Source organism: Dipodomys spectabilis, unplaced genomic scaffold (assembly GCF_019054845.1).
Source record: "Dipodomys spectabilis isolate Male_0828 unplaced genomic scaffold, ASM1905484v1 ptg000273l, whole genome shotgun sequence".
In the NCBI taxonomy this organism is placed as follows: domain Eukaryota; kingdom Metazoa; phylum Chordata; class Mammalia; order Rodentia; family Heteromyidae; genus Dipodomys; species Dipodomys spectabilis.
The window spans coordinates 5,955,970-5,971,673 of NW_024870950.1; positions in this window are offsets into that span (position 1 = coordinate 5,955,970).

Sequence of the window (15,704 nt, forward strand, 5' to 3'; positions counted from 1 at the left end):
ACCATGGGACCTATGTTTCTTTGGGTCTGGCTTACTTCACTTAATATGATCTTTTCCAAGTCTTTCCATTTTCTAACAAATGGGCGGTGTCATTCTTTCTGATGGAAGCATAGAATTCCAGTGTGTGTGTGTGTGTGTGTGTGTGTGTGTGTGTGTGTGTGTGTGTGTGTGTGTGTGTGTGTGTGTGTGTGTGTGTGTGTGTGTGTGTATGTGTGTGTATCACATTTTCTTGATCTATTCATCTACTGAGGGGCATCTGGGTTGATTCCATATCTTAGCTATGGTGAATAATGCTGCAATAAACATAGTTGTGCTGGTAGCTTTAGTATGGCCTTGTTTGTGATCATTTGGGTAAATGCCCAGAAGTGGGATTGCTGGGTCATAGGGGAGCTCTATGTGGAGTCTTTTGAGGAATCTCCATACTGCTTTCCAGAGTGGTTGAACAAGTTTACACGCTAACCAACAGTGCAGTAGCGTTCCCTTTTGGCCACATCCCCTCCGGCATCTGTTGTTATTAGCTTTCTTGATTATAACCATTCTAACTGGGGTGAGGTGGAATCTCAATGTTGTTTTGATTTGCATTTCTTTTATAGCCAGAGAAGTGTTTTTTAACATATTATGTGATTCTTTTTGTTTCTTTTGTTTGTTCTTCTCCCTGTAATATAGCCCCTGTTGTCACTGTATTTGATTTTGGTACCCTGGTATTGTATATACGTTTTATTTGAATTAGGGAAGAGAAGGGGAACTACAGGATGGTGAGACAAAGGACAAGGGAGGGACCAATGCAACAGCGACATACACATACACAGAACAAGTTTGAAAAGAAAAGTACTTATTACCTTTGCTATGTAACTGTAATCCCTCTATACATACCTTGACAATGAAAAAGTGCAAAAAAATGAAATGAACAGATGTGCATTTATAATGTGTAGGAAAAAACAGTTATATTACATATACATACACACACACACACACACACACACACAACACACACACAGACCATCTTATTTTAGGACCATCTCATCTTTATAAACATAACTTCTATCTTTATATTCATTGGAAAACTTATGGATACAAATGTACCAAGTTTTATAAGCAGTAGCAAGATTTTAGATGATTAGTGTTGATTATTTGTATTTTTGTTTTTCTATAAGAATGTGTTACTTGGTTCGATAAAATAAAGAATAACTCACTGCAATCTATTTATTAAAGGGCAAGCTGGGAGGTCCTTAATACTGCATGTACATGCCATTATACATCTGTAGATTATCCTTGGAAAACTGAACATCCTAGATTGACACCTACTATGGAACTTTTCTCTCCTTTGCAATACTTCCTGGGATGTGAACTGATTTTTATATCAGCCCAGATCATGGAAATAGAATTATACAATCCCCAAATGCATTCAGTTGAGCAGAAAGTCAAACACCTGTATTATCCCTGATCTTATACCATGTACTATTACCAGCTAACTGCTCCCTTCCCATGGTTTCTTTCAGGTGTTTTACTCTTTCAATTTCCATTTGTCATTGTAACTTCCTCAAGGCAAGGGAGAAAATATATAGTGGCAGGTAAACTAATTACCAAAGCCTCCTTTTTTATTTGGTAAAAAAATTGGCCAAATATTTTCATTTTATAGTCCTTGGTCTCTTGGAGCCTTTGAAAATAATGGCCAGTGGTTCTGCAGGTTCATTAACCAATTCCCTAAAGGTTAGGGAACGTGCATTATCTGGACCTGCTGCTTTACATATTGTACCATGTTTTCAAGTATTCCCTTACCTGGTTTATTTCAACATCTATATTTAAAGGTCTTCATTACTTCCTAATTATCTATGCTCCCTTCCTTTATTTTTCTTGTTAAAGACCAATTTAAAAGAGCAGCTCGGTATCAGTGCCACTCAGAGTCATCATTAATTTCACTCCCCTTCTCATTTATTAGTCCAGCTACTTTATTGCTGGTGCTAACCCTCCCCAGACTGTCTGCCTTTGCCTTGCCTCTAATTTCCTTGGTTATGTCAACTCATTCTTTCTCTTTTGCCCTTATCTTCTTTTCTTGATGAGCCTTAGAAAGAGCTATACATTCATTCTTCTTTCTTTTCATTTTTTTAGCTCTTCCCTCTCTCTCTCTCTCTCATTTATTCTTTCTACTTCTGTAGTGGCCTTTCTTCCACTCTTAGATCTTTCCAAGAGGCTCCTTGCATTTCTTTTTTCATTTTAGGCATCCTGGGTCTTTGTGGCTTCGCTGTGATTTGAAAACTTAGTGCCCTTGCCTGTAGTGCTGCTTCTTAATTCACCCAAATTGGATTTTTAAAAATCCTTGAACTTACGTTTCTTCATGTTTTCAAATACAGAGATCAGGTCATATCACCTGGGTAGCAGCATCTTGTGGTCAGTAGTATCAAAGACCATTTGTGGGCGGGAGAGAATTGGTAGAAATGTGAGGTCACTCACTGTTCATGCCTTGGGCAGGATATAGACATTTTCAGACCCAACGTATGCTGTATAAAGAAGCTTAAGTGCAGTTGGTGTTCCAGGTTGTTGACATTGAACTTGGTTTCCTGGGCAGAGAACACACTGGGAAAGGCAGGCAGCTTGCTGTTTAGAAAGGGGAGATTAGTAAATGCTGCCCAGGAGTTCCTATTTCTAGTTGATATTAGTTAATGGGATGGCAGAATAAGTGCTAGATTTTCAACTCCTCGATTTAGATGCATTAATCCACAGTGTTCCTTTTGACAGTGTGTGGACATGAGGAGCTGCAGGTAAATACAGGATCATAGGGCAGCTGCCCTTCAAGTCCCCAGCAGCTGTAGAGGCATGCTGTTCAGGTCTCCCTCAAGGGGGAACCTGTCACAGAGTGCACTTAGTTGATGGCATCCACTTGTGAATGGAGCAGCTACTGGCCGATGACCATGCACAGTGGGCCTATCTCTGCCAGAAGACGGCCCCTCTCTTCTGTCACTATAGGACTCCTCCCCACCAGTCATCTTTGCACCAGGTTGCTTCGTTGGATTGGCCAAGCTGCTCTCTGAGCTGGACTGTAACCTGAGGTCCTTCCCACCTCAACCTTCCTTTCTTCCCCCTCTTTCTGACAGATGTCAGACTTGCATGGCAGAATGAAAGACTCTACCGGACTACCCCTGATTTGACTCCACTTTATCTCTCACTAAATCTCTTGTGCTTCTAATGCTATCTCAATACCTGCTTCTGGGGGAACCTGAACTGACACAATAACCCGGGCTCCTTTTAATCTTGCTAACTCCTCCTGCCTCCCACATTGGTCCTGCCTGGCATGAACTCATTCTCTTTCATGTTACTTTATGGAAAACTTGAAAGCTCTATAGTTACCCAATACATTACAGAGTAAATACAAATGGAATTGAAGTCATCTTCAGTTTGGGATTATCTATCCTATTCTTCTTATTGGCGTGGATAATTGATCTTATTGCAGTTTGATCAAGCAGTTGCCAGGAAAAAAGAGCTTGTACTTAGAGCACTGCATCACTAGGTGATGCTGCTGCCCCACACAAAGGCTGCAGCCCAAGCTAGGCTTGGCCGAAGTGATTCTAGGCTAGGTGTCCTGTCTTTCCTTGGCTGGACAAGGCCTGTGGGTCTGTAATCCAACCCAGAATCTGAAAAAGCAATACTCATACTCAGTATCCCAGACTTTTAGAAAAGTGTCTTAAATTGATCTTTTGTTTTCTCTGTCCTAGAGCTCACAAAATCTTGTGTGTGTGTGTGTGTGTGTGTGTGTGTGTGTGTGTGTGTGTGAAGTCTTGCATTGATTCAGGAATTAACTCTCATTGCTCTAATTTCTTTAAGTGCCTACCAGTTCACCTTACATAGTTATTCACACTTCTGGATCAATAGAACAACTTCTTTACACTATACTTACAGATAAGGAAAAAAAAGATTGACTTCAGGGGTATTGACATCAAAGGCTTTATCTTGAGTTCCTCAAAAAAAAAAAAAAGAGTTGCATATCCAGACAGTACTTACCTTTGTAGAATAGGGAGACATACAGTACAGGGGACCTGGGTTTGTTTTATGCTTGCTTATCTTCTCTGCTGAACACTGAACACGCACATCCCTGGCCAGCTTCTGACTTTAATGCTGTCATCTTTGATGCTGTCTCCCTTACACGTACAGTTAGCAATATGTAAGCAAAACACTAGTCTTATAAATCCTCATAATCAAAACTGCTGAATGGGATTAAAAGTTCAACCAGGCAATTCACCTTCAACATCTAATCGGTCATATCCATTCTATATGTACACTCTTTCCTTGGAGCAGTTGGATTGGCATGTTGTTCAATCTGTTTTTTTTTAAGGAAGCATTTAAAAAATTATTTGGTGGCATAGAAAATGCGTTCATATGAACAGGACTGAATTCATGCATGTCTCTAATAGGGAATCTCTACAACCACAGCTATCAATCCACTCCTTACATTTTAAAAATAGTCTTTCTCTTTTTTGTCCCATTCTATATGAGTAATGGTTGGGAATTTCCCAGGAGACTTCTAGCATTGAGCTAGCCTTATAAGGAGACACTATGATGTTAGTGGAATAAGTTTTTAAAGACAGTCCTAATATTTCTGTGCACATGCAGTATTAGTCAATTTGTTTGGTTGTAAGACTACAGATTTTCACACCTCTCACGGGGTGATTCAGACTCACCAGGTTTGAGGTATTTCAGACTTGGGTATTTCAAACCAGCATCTCAGTGACTTCTGGGTTCTAGCTATGAAACTAGCATGTGATTCCAATTAGACTCTGTAGCAGCCACAGCACAAAAAGAAATCATGGAGATTTTAATAGTGGGAGAGAGAACCATCTGTGAGTCATGGGATGCCCTCAGCAGGTAATTGGGCACCTAGGGTCATTGCAGCCACCTGGAAGCTTCTGATAGAGAAAGCATTTGGGAATCTTTTATTAACATATTTAATATGCTTGACTAAGGGGAAAAAGTCTACAAAGCGAGGAGGCCTCGTTAGCAACCCATCCCCCGTCTAGTACATGGCCAAGAAATAATGATTTCTTTCTCAGGAAAGGTTTAGTTTAACCCTTGGCTGTCTTCCTCCAGGGAGAAGCCAGTGGCCATGTATAAGTCTTCCTAAAAATTAGGGGTAGGGAAGGAGACCTCCTGAAGTTCCATGCTAAGTGTTTGGAAGGAGCAGAAAAGCCACGTGGAACAAAATTATGGCTTCTAGGGAAGCAAAGTCTGAAATGTTATGGCCCAGGCCTCCCTCTTCTTTTACTGGGGTAAGAATTGAGACTCCTTAGGGACCCCAGAATATGGACCCATCAAATGAGAGGTCCCTTTACCCTTTCCTCATGACTGAGAGGTGAGGGAAGCTCTTTCTCAGCTGCTTTGACGAAGATAAAGTGTTGCAGTACCTTAGTGGGAAGCTCAAATTGGAACCATGTGCCTCAGAGAGTCAAATGGAAAGTCTGATCTGCAGCTTTTCAAGGCCACTTCTGTCATTCTGCATTCAGTCCGACACCACACCTGCACACAAAAACCACAGTAGGTAAGATTCCAACTTGCACCCCCCCCCCAACAAAGTTGACCACCTCATGGGAAATTTTTTGTTTGGTGGCCATAGTGAAGAGAAAATGCAATATTCTCTTCTTGTCTGCAGATAAATCATTCTGCATCAGGGTTCTTTTTTTTTTTAATTTTCTATCCCTGTAAGAGTGTGGAGGTGGCTTTTCCTTTCTTTCCTTTCCTTTCCTTTCCTTTTTTTTCCCCCAGCCTTTTTCATAAATAAATATTTTAACTGGAAATTTCCAAACGAATGACAGGCCTAGAATGTGCACTTGAATGTACTGTAATAGAAATCATCAGTTGCCATGGCGATGTGTTCCAAGAGCAGATCGCACCGAGTCACGTGAGCAGAGAGTGCTCAGTAATACTAATGCATCAGAGAGCCAGGCCACTTAACCTCAATCGCTTCTAGCTATTGTGCAGAATGCAATTGAATTTATTCCTAATTTCTGCCAGTGCTAAGGAACAAAATTTCCCTGCAGATTTTAATCTTACTCAGCCAGCCCCAGCCGGTCCTCAGACACTGTTCAGCACCAATATTCAGCCTAGCTACGCACCCACTTTACAGCTCTATTTTCTTATTCTTATTTTTAATAATAGCTTTCCTCTCCCTGCTGGATGCTGCACATCCCCCTGCCCTGGGGAGAACTGCCCTCCTCCTTTCCAAGTGGCTGCATGGTTTCTCTGACTCCGGCTGCTAATGCAAGGAACAGAGCCTTCATAATAATACCAATAAAAAAAAATGACAGGTCTCCACTTTTAGGAATGGTTTTAATTTCCCTACTCAAAACCTGTTCTGAAATATTATCTTTGCCTGCTTTGGGTTGTACCTTGGAATGCCACAATTAACATCACCATGACAATAAGGCAAATCCATAAATCAGTGACTAATGACACCAAAATGTATATCTGTAGTTCCTATCAGTGACTTCCCTTCTGCCCTCCAACCGGGAGAGCAACACACCCAGACTACCAGGAGGTACAGCTGCCGATCACAGAACACTTATTTTGAGAGCTTATCAGCTCTTATGAAGGCTGATAAATCAGAGTCTCTCATATGGACAGTCTCAAGTTAGCAGCGTCATCGATCTCCCCTACCCCTTTTAAGTTATTTGTCTTATTCACTCCCAAAGATGTTATCAGAGATGCCAAACGAGCCTTTGTTTTCTGTGCTCTTGTGCTACCCAGGGTGAGTTTCTGTGTTGTTGCAGGGAACTAGGAAGCAGGCTTCCAGGGCTTAGCCCTTTGTTTCCAATCCAAGGTCACCTCTCACCCATCAGTTCAGGTGCTGTCAGCAGTTTGCCTGTGTTCCAAGGCAGGGTGCAGTGTCCTCCCTGGCTACATCCCTCCAGTGACTTCCCCTTTTATGGATGTCACTTTTACAAAGACATAAAAACCTGCTTGAATAGCTAATTGGAGACAGGGCACAATCCAGCTTTCAGAAAGTCCACAGCTAAAGGTCAAGCCAAAGGAATCTTAAAAATATAGGGCGATTATCAGGAAGGTTTTTTTGAGAAAGAGAAAGGATGGTCTCGGTAGTGGCTTCTTTTGGCAGATAGGTTCCTCTAAGGGAAATAGGGAAGGGAGAGGAGAGTAGTTATAAATTGCTTACTCAGCGAGTACCAAGCCATTGTTCTAACCTTGTGCTAGGAAAGGAAATGGGGAGAAAGATTGAGAGCAAAGGGAACAGCAGCCCATGGTATTAGGACAGGCTGTTGGTGATTGGAGATTACTCTATGTAGAAAGCTTGGTAACTATGGAAATCTTCATGGAGCCTGTGAGAGAGAAGCAGCCAGCGAGGTAATGAAGAGAAGACTTGCAATGAATTTCATATCAGCAGTGTGACATTTAGTTTCAGAGAGAGAAACTGCATGCTAAGCTGTCGGTAGTGCTGCTGGCCCTGTGCTCATTCTGGAGCCTCATTCTGGCCTTTGTCAAACAGCTGCCCATCCACAGAGCAGGGTTACCAGGTGTCCGCAGGTAAAGCTGGCCAGCCAGCTCCTACCAGGGTCTACAAGTCAGCACAGATTCTCTCTGGCTAGGATGAGAAGTACTGTCCTATAATTGGCAAAAATGTCCAGCTATTTGCAAAACTGAGGGTGTTTTAAAAACCAATTTGATTTCTACTGGAGTTTCTTTTTCACACTTAACCAGTCTAAAATACTTGTTGACCCTTTTACTAGAGCTGTTCAGGGAGCTGTTCATCTAGAAGATGTCTAATCTGAATCTAAACAATGTCTTGTTAGGCAGAATGGCCTTCTGGAACCTTCAGAGGCATATGCCTGATGAACAATGAACTGCATGGCCTCTTCTTGAAGAAAGATGGTGAGAAAACGTAAGGACAAAGTGGAGCATTTTTATCTGTGATGAGTCTCATTAAAGGGAAGGACAATCTGTGCTATTATGCTAATACTGGCAATAGCAATTTTATTATATTCGTTAATCTATAGCCAAGGAATAACATTATTATAATTCTTACAGCTTCCCAAAGTACTTTCATAACCACTGCATTATTTGAATTGCACAGCAAACCTATGATGGAGATAAAGTCACTTTTACAGATGGGAAAATTAAGAGCTGACATGTTGGTGATAAAACAAAATCTCAAGGGGTAAGGATAAGATCTAGATCTCAGGACACTTGGTACAATGTTTCTTCCACTGTCCTTGACCTCTTGGACAGGCTGAGGGACAGGGCACATAACATTTACATGCTCCCTTCACAGGGAAATGGCCCCCAAGGAGCTATTTTCAGCACAATTTGTTGTAGTCCTATTTTGGAAAGAACCAGCCCACAGGTGAGTGGAAGAAGTCTGATAGCTGAACAGAGGCCAAACCTCTGTGAGCTAAGAATTAAGAGACTAGATGTCCTTAAAAATTTCAGTGTGGATTCTGCTCAGGAACAGTTTTACACATTCAGTGGAAACAATCCAACTCCATCTAGTCTTCTCTTTTGAGATGTGTAAATCCTGGTGGCAAATGGGGTGGGGTGGGGCAAGTTTTATTCTCTTCCACAAGAAGCCTGCCATGCACGTCTGCTTCAGAAGCAGGGGGATTCAGAGTGCAGGTGGCTTTTGAAGTTTTGATGCTAATTCTGCCCAAATATAAGCCATTGCATTTTCAGCTGCCAAGTCATGGCTTCCAAACATCTTTTGGTATGTCTTTCTCCATGCTAGACTCACTTCCCTACCCATCCTTGGTGATACAGGGACCTGGGTCAAGCATAGGCTGAGGATCAGGGGTGTCTGTGAAGACATTACCTAGCAATAAGAAAATAGTTTTAACCTTGGCTGTTGGAAGAGGATATATCCAAAAGCTTTGTGGAAATGGCCCTAGGAAAGCACTGAGATTGATAATAATTTGGCTGATAGAAAAAGAACCCTTGTGTTGCTCCAAGTTTTTAGCATTGAATGTAAGGAAGTAACCTGAATGTTGACTGACTATTACTGAGATAATAGCAAGCTAGTTTTTCTCTAGCTTTGTGTTCTCTTCTTTATCAAGCCATTAGTTTGACTGATTGGTTATTGCCTCTAACAAGGCATGCAGCAAGGCATGGTAAAAGTCTTTCTGGTCTCCATATCACTAAAGCAAAAGCTTGGGACAATAATTCCTAAGAGGTTATGCCAGTGCCAGGAGGGCATTTAGAAATGCATGCCATGAGATTAAATGAATGGTAGGTACTACTGGCATTTTGTGATACTAAATATCTAACAATGAGAGTTTATGAAATTTTATGAAAGTTTTCTGCACAACACAATTTTCCTTTATTTAAGTCAGTGCTTTCCCCCTCCCCATGTTTATCAACTCCGGGAGAAAACTCCCCAAATGCACATGTTTTACGGTTCGGGGAATATAAATATTCTCCTTTGATACAAATGTTTCTATATTTAACAAGCATTGATTTGTCAAATGGGAAGACGTGATGGCTGGACAAAAATTGGTGAGAATTTTAAAAGAAGCAGTGTCATGTGTCTTCAGAAGAATGTGGAACCATCTTCTGACCAACACCTTCTTGTATTTTGGCAGCACCAAGTTTTGCTTCAGTGGATTATCCACAATGATTGGGTGCAGATCACAATGGGTGCAGATCTAGAATTCACCACGATTTCAGGTGTTCTGTCCAACACCTCTGTACTGGAGAGACAAGGCAATAATCCACTTGGTAATAGGCTCTTCTTGAATGAGTCTCATCACCTTGGGTCTGCTCTACAAGGCCTTGGGAAATAGAAAGCCTGGGGAAAATGGGAGTTACTTGTGAGTCTTTGTTCTACTTGCTGCTGGTAACACACTGTCTTTAGTGAGATTCCTGGGTGGATTAGCTGCATGATGATCCTCTTTCTGGATAACTATCCACTTATTCTTTCCTTATTCTTTTATACACCAAATAACTCCTTGTCTCCATCTCACTTTTGGAACAGATTTGAAGAGTGTGTGAGACACAATATGATCTCATTGCTTTTCCAGATTTTTCCTCAGTAATGCTCTATCACTGACCTAGAGGTGTCTAACGGGAAAGTTCAAATTTGGTCTTCGGTTTTCAGGATTTCCCTTAAGAGAATGATGAAATGCTAGTTTGAGTTCTTAATTTTATGCTGACCAATTGTCCTTGGCATAGTACATTTTGGATTTAAGTTTAACTTGGAGTTAAGAGAAGTGAAAAAAATAAAAGGTCAGAACTACATTCATATTTCCATGATAGAGTCTCTTCATTCATCCACAGAAAGATCTTCATTACTTCCCACACTACGTCTGGATTTTAATTAAATTAAAATCATATATGTTTGCTCTAAATATCATAGAGACATATTTTTTTCCTCAGAGAAATGACCCCAAACATGACAATGACCCTTTCTTAAGATACAGAACGGCAGACTCCCCCATAAATAACAAAGAATCCAGTAAAAGCTGCTATTCTAACTCCCATCCTGGAATTTTAACATTATTTTATTTCACCTGCCAGCATGTTACTAGAGCTACTTATCCGCCTCTCACTTCCATATTAGAAATAAATTACTTTAGAAAAGATTGTCTCTTTTACTCATCTCCCCATGGTTACCGTGACTAGCCCAATTCACTGTCCATCCGAACCCAGCATACCTTTAATGAATTAATGAATGAATTGACTTGGGGCTGGAGGTAGATCTTGAAGGACAGGAAGGCTTAGACACTCTTCAATAATAGATTAGTCACTATACACTATAAACCATTCTGTCTGGCATTCTTCATAGACTCTACTGATGTTTTTATCTAACTAAGTTAAGGGTCAAGAAATCCCTTCTGCCCTTGGGTCCCACCCTGACACTGGTTAGAAGCTGGTTTCATGGTAGCATGATCTTTAGCAACATCAAGACTTTACTGGTGTGTGTGTGTGGTGGGGGGGTGGCACTTTGTTTCAGAGATCCCATTACTGCCCCTGTAGGAGGCTGTCACTCTTTCAAAGTGCAACACTTCTGGTGCCAATCTCTCACTGGCTCACGCATTCTCCTCCCTACTGCTGGGAGCACATAGGCATGCTGCATGTCACCTGCTCCTCCAGCTTTTGACAATCTCCTTCCTTTGTTTCCAAATCCTAAGCAAATTGCTTGGTTGACAATCAAAGCCTGCTAACATCAAACAGCTGCTATAGACAGGTGTGTTCTACAGTTACCTGCTGTTTGCTTTCCTCAGCAGGGACTGATATGACAAACAAAACTCAGAGCTGGGTTCCAACTTTCAGATTCACTCCTGAAAGCTCAGTCTAGTGTCTGTTTCTTTTGCTTTTCCTAGCATTTTTTTTAGACTTGGAAATGCACCCTAAAAATAGCCCCTTTAGTCTCCCATCAGTTTGTGGCTGGACAGGATGTTTAAACAAACAACCCTATCAATTCCTGCAGTTCTTTGCAAACCAGACTCACAATGGCTTCACTGAAGCCAAGTGGTTGCATAGTTCTGGAATCTTTGATCTATCTAGAACACCCAGTCTCCTTAAAATGCTGCTAGACTTTTCTTTTTCCTCAATGTGGGTAATCTGACTATTGCTTCCTGCTTTTTGGTGACAGCTGAAAAGGTCTATGGTTCTCAGCATTGAATGTTACTCTCCGGGAGCTTTGAGAGGGTGTCAGGGTGGAGGCGGAGTGGATCCCTATTTCTTTTAGCATTCCTCCCTGGACTTTAGATCCTAGAAAGTTAGCAACCACTGTTTGCCATATTGGTTTTTGTTGTTGTTGTTGTTTTTTGTTTTTGTACTTATGGTTCTGCCAGTTAGGCAGTTAGGTGTACCTTGGTGAAATGTGGAAGATAAATGTGAGTTAGAGCCAGTGTCTTCTTGGGTCACTGTTTCTCCAGAAGTGAGATCTGGCTGAGCAGGGTATTTTCTGAGGCTACTTTGGATGATGCCCACTTCCTGATCTGATTGTACTGCTTCTTAACCATGGTGAATTCCTGATCACAAATGAGGGAGGATTTTCCTCGGTGGCCAGGACTCTCTTCTAAAAGCTCAACTGAGTGCTTATTCCTATAGTGTTCTTGGAAAACTTTGTGTCCTTTAATATCCTGCTTTAACTTGCTGGAATGAATTCTCTTCTCCATGACTGACCCTTAATCAAAACAGAGGGCAATTGGGCGAGGACAGTAATCCCCTTGTGCACAGCAGGGTGCATCAAGGTAATCAGTCAATCAGCAGGGGTTCACAAAGAGCCTCAGGCTGGATATTTTAAGAGGGGAGGACCACTGCTCTCCAAAAGAGAACTCTATCTGCCTCGTGCCTTACTCATGCCCATTCTTTTGCTTGGGATGGTCTTCCTTCCACCTCCAGGTTCTTCCTTGGAGAGCTCATCTTTTCTCCCTGTTTGAAGCAATTTTTCCTTCTCTGAGCAAATGATCATTTCCTACTTGGTATTGTTTCTTATGTACATCTCTCATCTTTTGAACTGAACCTTTGGCCTTCTAGGGGCAAGGCTGAATCTGCATCATTCTTGATAGATTACAAGAGTCCCAAACTTGGGGATGCCATGTTTCTGTAGATCCACAACGAGCGTTATGATGTAAAGGAATGGACAGAGGAAAGGACATACATGGAGGTACTACTCTTTGGGTTAGGCTCTGGTTACCACTCATCATTTGTCTTCACATGGGTTTGGGGGAACTTTCAAAAACTTTATTCCAACTTAAATGATCGAATTGGAGAAGCAATTGGAGAAGCAACCAGCAGAACTTTTTGTGATGATGGAGATGTTCTGTCAGTGACATAGCTTCTAATCAAGGGGCTGATGGTGTAAGTTTTATTCCAGGTATTGGCAGGCAGACTCACCATCCAAGAAGTGCAAACATTTCAGTCCAAGTCCAAAGGCTGGAAAGGACCAATATTCGACCTCCAATAGTCAGGCAAGAGATTTCCTTCTTAGTATCTGCATTCTCTTCAGGCCTTCAGCTGACTGGGTGAGATCCAAACACACTGAGAAGGACAATCTGCTTTCCTCAGTCTACCAATTCAAATATTGATCTAATCCAGAAGCACACTTAAAGACCTATTCAGAAAAATGTTTGGCCAAATATCTGGATCAAGTTGCCACATAAAATTAACCCCTAAAAGTACCATCAAGTCAGCTTGGGGTTAAAGAAGAAATGTGTGGTAGGGAAAAAGGATGATGGAAAAAACAGAGATCACCCATCTGAGAACACTGGCAGCCAGAAGAGGGAGAAAAAAATCTCATATTAATCTCAAGGGGCAAAAGGGTCAACTGACAGTTCTTTAAATGCTAAAGGAGACCTGACTTGACGCTTCTCTGCTAATCCATATAGACATTTATTCTGGCATTCTTCCACACCCCCAGAAGGTTATTGAATTGAATACACATTTTTTCATTCTAATTATATTTGCCCAAAGGTAAGTTCAAGGTAGTTTGCATTTTTGGCAGGGATGCCAACTATTGGTAGAAGCAGGTGGTTCAGAAATTATCTGGGACCAAGTAAAAATCCAGCTCATCATCTAAAACGTGCTGCAGACAAAGGTGCATGCTGCTTACAAAGATAATCAAAGTTAATTGCTTTGTGTTATTCATGGCTTTTCATCACTGATGCACAATGTATCTGTTTCTTGCCAGCTTGTCAATGGGTTGAGTTTTATTTAAGCAAATTCAGGAAGGTATACCTTTCTGGTATTGGTGCCAGATGGGTCAAAAAGGGCATAGAAGCCTGCAGTTCATCGGCTGGATCAAGTGGTGGATCAAGTGTTCCTGCACCAGTCCCCATCTGATTGTCAGCCGACAATGGAGAAACTGAGGACATGAGAAACCTGAAGGGCAGACAGTGACAAATCTCTTTGAACTTGAAGAACATTTGCTAGAATTCTGGTTTTGTGTTTCAGCACTGTTGCTGCTTCCTCTCTCCCACACACTTTTGCTCTTAGCACATAGCCAGCTGGGCATGAGCACTCATCCTTGGTAAGTCTTTTTCCTGGAAGCCATATTTCTTTAATCACTCACCCACTTTTTTTTTTTAAAAGAGGATTATGAAAGTACCCCTCAAGTAGCACTTGTATCCGGAAAGTTCAGTTTACAATGTAGCTTGGGGTATTTCATCCAAGTATCTTCTTTAGGTTGGGTTTGCATATTTCCTAAGTTGCCAACAAATATACCCTTCAACTATCATTTCTGGCTTTATTATTTTCTATTTTAGTTGTGCCCTATTCATGGATAATAATGATACTGTTCACATATTTTCATAATTATCACCATACATTATTATCCTGTTCTCACTGGCTCTCTGAATACTGTGGCTTTCTCTTGTTCTTTCCATGTTGAAGGGTTATGACCTTTTCCTGCTGTGGGCAGGCTCTGGGGCCTTTACTTGCTTATTCTCTTACCCTAGTGATTTCGTTGTCAGTTCTCCCTTCTATAAGTTCTCTCCATCTGCACCTTTTTGGGTGAATTCAGTTTCCTATAGGATCCTCACTGGCAAGATGAAATTTAGGAAGTTGCATATAATAGGTTGCTTTGCTTATTGGTAGAGATTCAAATGTGTCAATCAGAGCAAATAAATGTTTGAGAGAAAAGAAAGGGCCCAGTTTTGCCTAGTAGGGCAGGAAGAGGACCTTTGAAAGAAGACAGACTATTTGCAGAGAGGAAAAAGCAAAGGGCTTGAAGTGAACAAGCTGGCACTGGGTATAGACAAATCTGATCTGTACAGCTAATTATTAGACTTAAAAATTAAATTAATCCTTCCTGGAGGCTTGTGTTTCCTGTCCTATCACTTGTTTGAAAAAAGCTCTGTATCAAAGGCCCAGATGCCAGATTTTCCCAGAACCCAAACCTCACAACTCTGCTGGGGGATACCATAGACCCTCAATTAGAAGGAAGTGTGGAGGTGAGCAGGATCTTTTTCAAGCATTGCTAATTGAAATTAAACAGCTGCTACATTTGGACAGGGACAACAAAGACTTCATTTTTCAGTCTTCTCTGATTTAACTGAGATTGAAACCAAAGGTGATTTCACTCCCATGGCTACTGGGTCACCAGCGGTTGTTTCAAAGCAAAACAAAGAGTGTTGAGGAGATGGATTCTCTTCTCCTATAGCAGGGGCAGTGCTAGCTAGGAATTCACAGGACAAATGACATGTTAAGTTAGTTTCATGATCCTGTTTGCAAACACGGATGCAGTTAACTCTTTAAGCAGCCCAAGATTATCAGAATATCCAGAACTACGTGCTTTATGGGACTAGAAATAATCAAGGAAAGTGCCTGCCATGTGAATTCTTTGCTAAGAAATTCTCTTATAGGTAGTTAATGGTAGGAAGAAGTAGTTTTATCGTCCTATGGGCCAGATATTAGTCAAAATGTGCTGAAGGATAAAGAAAGTCTATAATGTACTTAAGGCTATACAAGGTGCATTTAGAGAAGTTTTCTTATTCAATCCCTAAAGCAACTCAGGTCCTATGAAATCTCATTTCCATGTGGTTCAGTCTATGTCAGGAAATAATTATGAATATAGTAATTATTAATAGAATAAGTATTAAAAAGAAGCAATAAAATCATATGAGCTAAACACAAAAGAAAATATCATCAATGCATATTCAAATAGTGACACTATCAGCCATAAGAGCAATGAGTAACTGAAAATTGAAAGCTCTTGCTAAGGACAATTCTTTAGTGTGTGTAGATGGTGTTGGTGTTAACTCACAATTGTA